We start from the raw sequence: 12,607 nt of genomic DNA on the forward strand, positions 1-12,607 counted from the left end.
AGAAATGAATTAAACTTATTTAACCAAGTTCTATTTTCCACATATACCTTTGTTTAACAATTAGTATCTAATAAAACAACTTCTAGTTATTGAAGTTATACTTCTTTACGATCGAGAGTGAAATTTTATAATGCCGGGCGCATGCGCACACAGATAGTATGTAGTTCGTTGCTAATCTTTCAAGATATGTATGTATCAGCGCTGTCAGCGCAAATAAGTTATTAAAAGGATATATTAGTGTTTTTAGTAAATGTATTATTTATTATAATTTTTGTGTCTTTAGATTTGTCTTCCTCGGGAATAAGATATTTTATAATAATAGTACCTAAGTATATTTAAAGTATTTTTGTATACTTAACTTGGTCTATTAAATTTGTCAGTATGTATGAGAAATCTTGTAACCTGTCAAAGCTAAGGGAATATAGCTCAGTGGGAGAGCGTGTGACCGGAGATCGACAGGTCCCGGGTCCAAATCCCGGACGATTAATTTTCTTTTAATTTTTGGTATCGTTTTAATAAAATTTTTTTAAAAGTGTTAGGTAAGAGAGTTAGTTTAATATTTAAATAAAATACAAATAACCTGTTAAGTATATTTATTTCTTTGAAATTATATAATAGAAGTATAACTTCTTACGTGCGTACAACGTACACACAAATTCTTTTTTTTAATAAAGTCTTATTGTTAACTTATAAACACTTTTAGTTCTTTCAGATAGGACCTTGTGTACTTAGTTGACTGTTTTCTATGTCAGTTAGAAGCTTGTTAACTTATCAACATTTAAAATTCTCTGAGATAGAACCTTGTAACTTACGTATTTTAGCCACCTGTTAATAAATGTGGGTGCTAGTATCATATTAAGGTGAAGAACATAAAGTAGAACCAAGTTACATAAAAATCTCAGTTTAGACAAAAATTGCAGATAGAACCTTGTTATTCTGACGCAACGAGCTATTGACCTTAAGACCTGTAGGTTTAAGTGATCTATTACAAAAAAAGAAAGACGTTTTGGAAATTAGAGCATCAAAAATATAAAATTTATATTCAGTTCTTACTTCTCCGGTACCAACATAGCTGTTATTTGTGAAAGTAGTTAAGATCGGTTTGCTTCCCTCCCCCACACCGTGGCCGTTACACTATTCCCATTTATTTTATAACCGAAGTGAAATACAAACGTGCCAGTGGACAATATTCAGCATATTTTGCGACCAACGAAGCAAAATGGTGGTTTTTAAGTGCTTTTATGCACTTTAATTAACAATGACAGTAACCAAGTACGCATAATGATGAATTTTTTAACTGAACTCGCTTTGACGAGGGATGAGCGCGTTCGAAAGGATGATAAAAAATTAGGCACCTCATACGTTTCAAAATTAATTGGCTCTTTCTCGAATATTCATGTGCTCTATAGCCTACAAAAAAGTAATCCAAACAACTTTGATGTCATTTCTGGACAAAGCGAATGTAAATGACAATTTTTAGAGTATGAATTCTATCAGCTCTTTTTCCGTTATTGGATTAGACTGAAAATATTCGCACAATAATTATTAAATCTAAACGGGAACTGGTGTATGTTTTCAAAAGACTGATAGTGTGTAAATAAATTTATTAAATCAGCTAAGTACTTTTAGCATATTAATGCCATCATCAGAGCTATCGTCTTATAGGTGTAAAAACCTCAAAAGAAGAGAAAACTTCGAACAAACACATTCTATAGTTTAAAATAAACCCAGGGATATAACCACTGGTTAGGGTAAAAACCCTTAAATGTTTAAAAAATCACATTTAATGTGTTTTTTTTTTATTTGTAAGAATGGTAGCCATTTTATAAAAACACATTAAATGTGATTTTTTAAACATTTAAGGGTTTTTACCCTAACCAGTGGTTATATCCCTGGGTTTATTTTAAACTATAGAATGTGTTTGTTCGAAGTTTTCTCTTCTTTTGAGGTTTTTACACCTATAAGACGATAGCTCTGATGATGGCATTAATATGCTGAAAGTACTTAGCTGATTTAATAAATTTATTTACAACACTATCAGTCTTTTGAAAACATACACCAGTTCCCGTTTAGATTTATATAGAAGTGTGTACAAGTCAAACAGTCTTTCTCTATTCAATAATTATTAGTCCAATCATTTGGTAGTTTTTCCTGGAAAGTTTTCTGGGAGTTTTGAAAATTGGTAGTTTTATGGATTTCGGTATGCTATTTTCGAATTTCAACTTTGTTACCTCATATCTACGCCGCTCGCGCCACCATATTGAAAACATGGCGTCTAATAACACTTTTTTGGGAATATTTCCTTTCCGATGCATTTTACGAAAAAAACATTTATGTACAAAATAAAGATAGAGAAAATTTCTTACAATTTAGGTATTTATAATTTTTTTCATAATATCAATCGTTTTTGACGTACGAGCACCGCAAAGTAGGTACATTTCAATAGACGTTTTGAAAAAAACCAAGGCACAGTATGTGGCTTGGTGTTAAAATGACCAATGTCATTTTTTTAAGTTTCGTTTTGTCAATATTAAATTTTAAATAAAGCTGTACAAAAAAGTAAAATATTGAGATTGGCCCGTTTAGCACCAAGCCACAGAAATATCTAAGTACATATAAACTATATATTCCTACAACCTACAACTACCACCAGAGTTGCCAGATGTGATTTTATAAATCCCCCACTTAGAAACTGAAATTCCCTCAAATTGAAGCTCAAGTCCCCAAATTTAAATTTTTGCCGAATTTTAATAAATTAGTAGTCAAATGTAGAAAACAGTAAACCAAAATTATATTACTAATCAACAGAGGACCCTGGAAATAATTCATAGGTCCTATCGTCTTCGATTATATGAGAGTATAATACACATTTCTGGGTACATTCGCAAATTTAATTTACCATGACCCCTTAAAATCTTCCATAATCCCCCCCCCCCCCAAAATCCGCCAACCATTTCTGCTTAGAAAAATTCCCCTATACGCTTTAAAATTACTCCAAAAATGTGGGAAAATATCCCAATCTGGCAACCCTGACTACCACTATCAATTTTTTTTTGTTTACGAAAGATGGCAATTATCTTCCCTCCCTCCCTGACTATCGCTCTCTCATCCTGGCCGCATTAAATTCGCTTCATGCCCATTCCATCAGTATTGACAGTTCGTTGATTAAATCACAAGTTTTAAGAGGTGGAATAACATTTCTTTCGAGAAACAACGGCTAGAACAGAGATGTGAAAAATGTGTGAAAAACTAATAATATTTATTTTTTCAAAGTATTAGTCCTTTTATATTCTAGAAGCTTTTGTAAGAAGATTAGTGAAAATTCGTTAAATCCTCTCGACTGAACTAAATTCTCAGTGTATAAGTCGTATGCAGATCATCTCTTTGTAGCTCGTTGGTAGGAATAAATCTGTATATACGATCTCTTTGTTACAGAAACATAATTACAGTCAGGAAACACCTGATCTTCAACTAAATTAGGCACAACCTCATTATAATGAAAACAAGGCCGACACAAGCACTCTCCAACCCTTCTCCTCCGTTCCCTTCTTCTTCTACTGTCACACCACTCTGCATCGCCTGCATTTGTTTAGGGCCGTTAAACTTTCATCTTTTAAGTTGTTTGTGATAAAAATGTCGAGGAAATCAATAAAAATTGGTAATTATACTTCTTTTCGTCTATTTTAACGTAAGATAATGTGCGCGTGTAAAAGTATGGAAACAAAGATATCAGTGTCACCCCGATTGATACATTATGTAGTTACAAAATGTTGGTTATGTATACCGATGGCAAAAAAAATACAACACCTAGAAGGACAAATATTTTTTTTAAATATTTATAAATGGAAGTGTAATACATAATATTCTTATTATTTGATAACATTATAAACAAATTTTCAACATCATTTTCATAAAAAAATTAGTAATGAATGGTTCCTCCTTGATTTTCTATACACTCGGTTACTCTAAGGGGCACTGATCGAATTAAGAGGCTACAGTAGCGATCAACAGGTAGCAACAAACGCGGTTCAAGATTGCGGCTGTGATTTTGAATATTTTGTCGAGATATTTGGCACACATATTCGTAATATAATAAAGAATGGCGGTACAACGCCCAATTTGAGAAATATATTAGTATGTGGAAATTACTCTGTAATTAAATACAATATAAAAAAAACGAGCCTGTACCGCCATTAAGAAGAACAAAATAATAAACTTTCTTCAAATAAACTTTTTTATCCCATGCCTAGATTTTGTGTCATTTTGGACCTACTAAAATTGTTTATTTCTAACAAGAAATCGAACATATTATAACTAAAAACTAATTAGGAAACATAGAGAAATTGTCACTGTCATTTTGACAAACCTGCGTCAGATTTTATCTTATCTGTTCTGTTATCTTTGTCGATATCTGTTCAGTGCAGTCGTGTGTTATTTTAAGAATTCGTTATTGTTGCTTCATGGAAAAGTAGTGTTTATTTATAGTTAATTTATTATATTTTTGTGTAATAGAACTAAGTTGTCCGCCTATTTGAAAAAATAGATTATTGTTAATAATTGTGAATTTTAGTTATATGTAGGTCTGTAGGTAGGTAAGTATATTTTACGTAAAAATATTTTGAAATCTAATGCGAGTATATAAAGTTTTAGGACGATCTTTTATTCTAAAAATATTATCAATAAATTAACAAAATGGGAAAAGTCAATCAAACGAAAAATAAAGTGAAACCTTTCAAGAAAAATTAAAAACCGTGCCAAAGTTATGCGAACATGGAAATTATGAACTAAATAAAACACAGCTCTTGTTTCGCTTCATAACGAAATGATTATTTACTATTACCTATTATTTCGTGCAAATACCTATAACATAAAATTTTCACCCATTTTAGTTTATTTTTATAAATAGTTCTTTACTAATAACAAAATTGTTTTCTATTACTTCCATTTAGGGCGCCTATGAATTAAATTGTCTAAATATTGATCTTAGATACTGTCAAAGATTACCACTGTTGCCAAAGTCTCGCAGACCTTACGAAAAAAGGTATGGTACTATCTTCCGAAGTTATCAATACGCACTAAATTCGCACTACTATCAATATGAAAATATCAAACGCACTAAAATTAACGACACAAAACAAAATTAACAACAAAAAAAAAACAATTCAATATCGAGTATGTCCACCTCTCGCAGTAACGGCAACGACTACTCTCAATCTGTTTGGAATCGAATAAATAAGATGTGTAATCCTTGCCTGGGGAATAGCCCGATATTCCTATACCAGGGTCATAACTTGTATTCCATTACCAAATTTTCTAGAATCACGGCGAATAGCTATTTTCAATTCATCACATAAATGCTTGTTGGGATTGAGATCTGGGTTGCATACGGGCAATTCTAATCTTATGAATCTAACCTTTATTTAAGATATTTAATTTTATGAGTCAATCAGTGTTTTTATTTACAAAAAAATGTGCAGCTCCTACAAAAAAAGAGATATTCGGATAATTTCAAAAACAAAATCTTAGTGATGCCCCGGGATAATACGAAAGGCCTATGAAACAAAATCAGTTCTTCAATTTTTCCACGGAATTTTTAAAGTTAGGAGAAAATACAACGCTTTTATTCAGCCCCGTATAATGCCATCTAAGCAATTTTTTTTGTTACCGGAATAATAACAAACGGTATCAATACATGTACCTACAAACTGATGTAAAAATCTTGAAAATCGGAGTACAAATAATAAAGTTATAAATTGTCAAACTTAATCAAACATTTTTAGTGGCGGAATTTTGTGCCGGTGAGTGTATTATACTACAATATAAAATTTTAAATCGTTGGTCCATCTAATATACTGTTTTATAATTTTTTTGAGAAAAATTTAAAAAAATAAATTTATATCAGAGACCACGAAAATTATAGATTTTCATCGCCCTGTATATGACCAAAAATTGTAATAGGATAATTTCGTGAGTAATCAGTGTTTTCGCGGAATAGTGAAATCGTTAAGAAGGTGGTTTTTCTTAATGGATTTTTGAACGGACTAAAACAATGGTGCGGTCAGAGTAGACAATACAGTTTTATTTCGCTCTGCAATGGACAATAAGATATTTTATAAAAAAATTCGAGGAAGGTTAAGCGGTAAACAAATTTATTGATTTTAGAATGTAATGCTTTTTGTTTAGCAACGAGAGTAATTTGATGTCTCCCAGAATTTAACAAATTGGAAAGTTGTATACAAATTAAATCGTTTCTTAAGAAATGATAATATGGGTGTATTGGGTAGAAAGGATGTTTGGTGATTGGTGGAAAATGATGGATGGAAGGGACGAGAGTGTTGAGTCTGATTTTGACGAGAGAAAAAATAGGCACTCTGTAATGAATATCTGGAGACAGCAGTCCAGTTTTTGAAAAGTGAGAAGTCAGTGTAAAGTGGTGAAATTGGCCTTTGCGAGCAGAATCAAACTGAAACGAAATCGTTGACCGGTTTGAGAAGTTAATTTTCCTGTGTCCGAGGAAGATTCCTGTTTCTGTCTAGAACGAGTAGCCGATTGGTATCTATTTGCACAAGATATCGAGAAGAGAAAAAACTCAGTCGAGAATTCGAGCGAGTCCTGTTTGTTTGTTTGTGAAGCAGTTTGGACGAGAGGGACCTTTCGCAACATCCTAAGAGTATGTGTGGGAGAATCGAGGACGACGCAATCCGGGAAAAGAAGTAGAGAAGAAACAAAAAGGTTAGTCAAATTATTTGTGAAATGGAGAGAGTTTGTTTATATATTATTTCAGCTTAATTTTTGTATTGAACAGTTCTATAACATAATTAGTCATTCCAAATTTTAAAGAAGAAATAAGTAATCAATTCAAGAGGAAAAAAGTAAAATTTTTTAAATTTTGTTAGAATAAATAACGAATAATTTAAATTTTTTTTTTGTTAAAACACAGGAGATATCAGAATTAAAGCTTAATTTATTAGAGGAGAAATAGTTGCAACAAATCTAAATTTTTAGCATATTTTAAAATCTTATGTTTATGGTATATTGGATCAATAAATAATATTTTTTAACATTTATATGACATTGAGTGTGTTTAATTTCCCTGTTTTTTTTCGTGGATGGAGTAAGCAACTAGAGATACCAGAAGCCACAAACCAAAGGTAATGCATCAAAAATAAAATAGCCCTGAGAATAAATATTCGAAAATTTTAATTTAAATTTGGTTTTGTTTTACATAAGTAGTAATTAAAATAATTGAGTAACTAATTAAATTAAGAATCTGCTCATCAATCTCATAAATGAGAGAAATACAGAGCATAACAATACATAACCAACATTTTGTTACTATGCCATACAAGATGTCACAGATATCTTTAAGTTTCCATACTTTCCGCGTACACTGTACATGTACATATCTTTGGTATATTTATTTGTTACGTATGTTATAATCTCTTTTTATTAATTATTTCATTAGAAAATACAACTAGAAAACCCCTTAAATATAAGCGGAAAAATATAGCTAAAGCTTGAGGCCCATTATTATGAGTTACGGAGGGATGAACAGTTCGTAGGCTGACACATAGATGGCACTATGTTTCATCATAGTTTATGTGATATAGTATTTTGAGTGAAGCTACTGGTATTAGTTTAAAAAAGAATGTGTGTGTACTTTGTACGCACGTAAGAAGTTACACTTCTATTATATGATTTCAACGAAATTAATATAACAGTTTATTTATATTTTATTTAAATATTAAACTAATTTTAATACTTACTACTTTCCAAAAATTTTTATTAAAACAATACGAAAAGTTAAAAAGAAAATAAAAGAATAAAACACACGTAAACACATTGAAAAATGAAAGCAAAGAAATTATTTCTGAACAATTGTTGAGAAAATTTTAACTAAATACATATTTTCTGAAAAAAAAAACATAATAAATATACTTACAATCATAAAATGTATAAAAAATAAAAAAAAAATAAAATTTTGCATTGGGAGGTGAACCTGCGTTTATCAGGTTTAGATTATTTTGAACTCGCCCCACGCAGAATTTAACTACCGAGACATGTGACTGAAGTGGAATAATATACCTAGCAACTAAACGTTTTAAAAATTTTTTGACAGTTGCTTATTCTGTTTAATTAAATAAGTTTGATTTTTGTGGAAAGTTTGCTAAGTTTAAATGAGGCGAAATGAGCACCGATGACGATGCACGCAGTCTAACCCCCAAAGAGGCTGTTATTGAGGAAAACACAAAAAAGTCCACAACATAATTTTGGAAGGTGTTGGATATATTGTGCATAAATATTTGCGTATGCGAAAACTTTGCGCAAAGTGGGTGCCGCGAGAGCTTACAATCGATCAAAAACAACAACGAATTGATGATTCTCAGAAGTGTTTAAAGCTCTTAAATTGTAATAAATCCGAATTTTTGTGTCAATAAATTACAATGCATGAAACATGGCTTTATCATTTTACACCGGAGTCCAATCCACAGTCTGCCGAGTGGACTGCACGTGATGAACCGCCTCCAAAGCATGGAAAGACGCGACAGTCAGCTGGCAAGGTTATGGCATCAGTATTTTGAGACGCGCGTGGTATAATATTCATCGATTATCTTGAAATGGGAAAAACCATTAACAGCGACCACTACATTGCGTTAGTGGACCGTTTGAAGGACGAAATCGCAAAAAAAAGAAAGGACTGTTTTATCAAAACAACGCACCTTGTCACAAATCAATCAAAACGATGGCAAAATTGCATGAATTGGGCTTCGAATTGCTTCCGCAACCACCATATTCACCAGGTATGGCTCCCAGCTAGTACCACCTGTTCGCTGACCTCAAGAGAATGCTCGCTGAAAGAAATTTAGCACCAATGAAGAGGTAATCGCCGGAATTAAGGCTCATTTTGAGGCTATAAACAAATTGTATTTGGCTATTTGACATGGTATTGAAAAGTTGTATAACCGCTATAATCGTTATATCGCCGTCGAAGGTAACTTACATATCGTCGGCCTCATATGAAAAGTGCCTAAGTCCAAATTTACAAATTTTACAGGAGACGAAAACAACTGATTTAAAGAATGATTTTGACTTAAAACTTTTATCTTATTTGACACAGTTACTTAGAATAGTGTCCGTCAGCCTTCTCATAAAGTTCTTTTTTTAAAATATTATTACTTTAAAAATGGAGTTAAGCAACTTTCATTTTTGAAATAAGGAAAAATTTTGGAGTAAGGCACATTTGATAACGAAAATCATGAAAAAATATGCGTAACTCCGTAAAAAGTCGCCAAAAATAAACTGTGAAAAATGCTTAAGTCTCACAAGAAAAACAAATATGGGGTTTTAAGGATAATATTGCTACTTAAATGTAGTTAACACAAAAACTATAATAATATGATCAAATTGAGCTTACCTTCAATAAGTTGACACTATTTCCATGAAGATATGTTAGCTTATAATACTTTTTTTGAAGATATAACACAGCAGCGCAGCAAAAGTACAGTAAAACCTCGATATAACGGACTAATTGGGGGGACGGGATGTCCGTTAAAGCCGAAAGTCCGTTGTATACAAATAGGTTTACAATCAATCAAATTTTTTTTGAAATTATGTAGACACTATATTTAGATACAGTGTACAAATCTGTAAGTTTTGAAAAAAAGGAATAAAGTTTTGTTCGCTACTTTCTTATTTTTCTACTTCACCTAAAAACTTTCTGCAATATACTCATTTGGTTGACAAAATTATTCACTGATTCATGGGTTGAATAAACTATGTATTTTTTGGCAAAACATACAATTTATTAAAGTTGCCATCTTCTGAATTTGTTGATGAAAAATATTCTAACAGCACAACCCGTAGAATGAGAAGACGGGGTAGACCAAAGCTGAGGTGGATACGGGGTAACACAAGATGCCAAGAAGATCGGAGTCGGCAACTGGAAAATGCAAGCAAGGGACAGAACAAAATGGCGTAGAAAGCTTGAAAAGGTTGAGGCCCTCCAAGGGCTGTAGCACCAAGATGATGTCCATGATGATGATGATCTTGTGAATTTAGAATACTTTCAGGGGTATTAGCGTGAGCTTTTTTTTTAAATCGATAAACATTTCACCTTTTTAGGCAGTATTACCAGTTTCTTCTCTTGAAATTTTCTCACTGCAGGTACAAATCCTTTAAAAACCAATTTTTGAAAATATCTCTGGTGAACCATGTCCTATTAGAGTTATAATATGAAACGAGCAGATGATGCTTTTTGATAATTATATCTTTGACAACACTAGGTTTACGCGATTTACCAACAGTAAGTATTATTATAGTAGTCAATCCATGCGATCCATCAGCCTTAGCACAAAGCAGTGCTGAGATGTTTCCTTTTTGTTTTTCCTTGTAGAATTCGATTTTTCATATTGTTTTGCATTCAATTTTTTTTACATTTGATCTGATTTCTTGTCCGTTATATCCGAAGTCCGTTAAATAGAGATCCGTTCTATCGAGGTTTTACTGTACATCTAACCTCAATGACAATGATGCACTTTGGCAAGTTTCATGTGATTCACCTAACGCCGTGGAGTTGGGTAGAATTCTTTTTTGTGGTTCTAGCGACATCTATTGACTTTTTTGAACTTTTTTGTCTTGCTATGCATGCGTACCATAAATAGTAATCAGATGGTGCAAAAATCTTATTTTTGCTTATTTTGGGACTTAGGCACTTTTCATATGAGGCGACTATAATATATTGAATAATAAAATCAAATTAAGAAAAAATCTTTTTATGTTATCCTATGAACTTTTTGGCCCAAGGATTATTTCAAAAAATATATTTGAAAATTTTTACTTTATAATAGTGTATGTACAATGTACATTGTATCAAAATATATCATAAACGGTATCTGGTTTACCTATCTACTAAAAAATCACCACGTCCCTTTCCAAATTATTTTAAAATTCACTTCTCGTAAAGGTGGAACTAAATCAGTTCCTTCCGAAGAAGCGGTTGCTTAGCCCTTTCCAAAACCCAAGATATGCATCCCAACAAAATCCTTGGAAATGTCAAATGTGAACCGAATGATTTGATAGAAAATATATGAGCCGTACTGGCTAATTGAAAAACATTTTCTGGTATTTTTTGTTGATTACAAATTGTGAAATATTCGCTTACAATGAAGTTTTAAATGTTAATTTAAAAGATTATTAAAATAGTTTTGAAAAAGAGCTTAGAAATGCAGCTTTAAACTTTTTGTAAAAGCAGAAAAAATTCAAAATTTTGTTAAAAACTGTGGCACCATAATGTGCACACAAGGGGACTCAAGGTTGCTCAAAATCGGAAGAGATGGGGGTGGCTCTTTGGATCTTTCTTACTAGCTCAGGAATAGGGATAGAAATGAGAAAAAAAATAAAGGAGAGGTTAGCTACTTGAGCTAAATTACAACCTAAAGGGCAGGAAAAAAGAAGAAAACATTGGAGAAACTATTTGCCAAAACGGGCGCCACTTTGTCCTTTCAATGAGAGACAAAGAAAACTCTTTAAATCAAAACCCAAATATGCAAATATCTAATATCAAAAAATGGATAATAAGCGCACCTATTTTATTTAGTCTTACTTCAACGTAATCGGACAAGAGAAAGCAATATTGATTATAATAGTTATTTATGTATCAAGGGCATTAAATATATGTTTATACTCTAAGGGCGACAAGCTTATAAACTCGAGGGCCTCTGGCCCGAATAAACATCTAATAATGCACGTGGTGCATACAAAATTTTATGTCATACCGGTTCATTGCATCAATTAAAGTTTTAATGTTTTAAGTTTATTTTATATTAATTAGAAGTAATATTGTATCGCAGCAGGTATTTAGTACCGTTGCTAGGAAAGTGGTGTTGGTTAGAAATTTGTTATTAACGTAAACAAATTTTTCTATGTGACATTGTCAAAAAAAGTCAGAATTCAAGAGAAATTCGATATTTCTGAAGAATTAGTTAAAAAATCCAAAAAAGCGACTGAGAATCTGTTACTGAAAAAATCCAAAGAAACGAACGACAAGGAATACGCTAAATTTCAACAATGGATGGTAGAAAATAATAATGAATGCGTAAACGAGACCGTACTACTGGCATACTTTGGAGACATACACTTTATGTGGTTCGTAACTAAGTAATAAATACACAATATTAAACCGGTACGACATAAAAATATTAAACAATACTAACATTGCTACCGATAAATCATATTTATATGTATTTAAAACAAAAAATTATGTTGGACTTCTTTCTGATCTTACATAATATAGAAAAGTATGTCCAATCATTACACAAAAAATTACATTTTTAAATATCTCTAGTGTTGAATAAATGGAACATCGATCATGTACCTACAGCAGAATAACTGGGATATATGAATTGTAGCACTTAAACACTGCACTTGACTAGTTACTTGCAGAAAGAAGTAGAAATGAGGACAGTTATCAGTTTCATTTCCTTTCATTGACTTTAGCCCCTTATCATTAAAACAGTAATTCGCTCTTTGTCATTCAATTCACCAGCTTTATTGTAGAGCTTTTAAAAACACATAAAATAACACTTCGCTTTAGTTGTAAGATCTTCGT

This window comes from Diabrotica virgifera, chromosome 7 (assembly GCF_917563875.1).
Source record: "Diabrotica virgifera virgifera chromosome 7, PGI_DIABVI_V3a".
Lineage (NCBI taxonomy): Eukaryota > Metazoa > Arthropoda > Insecta > Coleoptera > Chrysomelidae > Diabrotica > Diabrotica virgifera.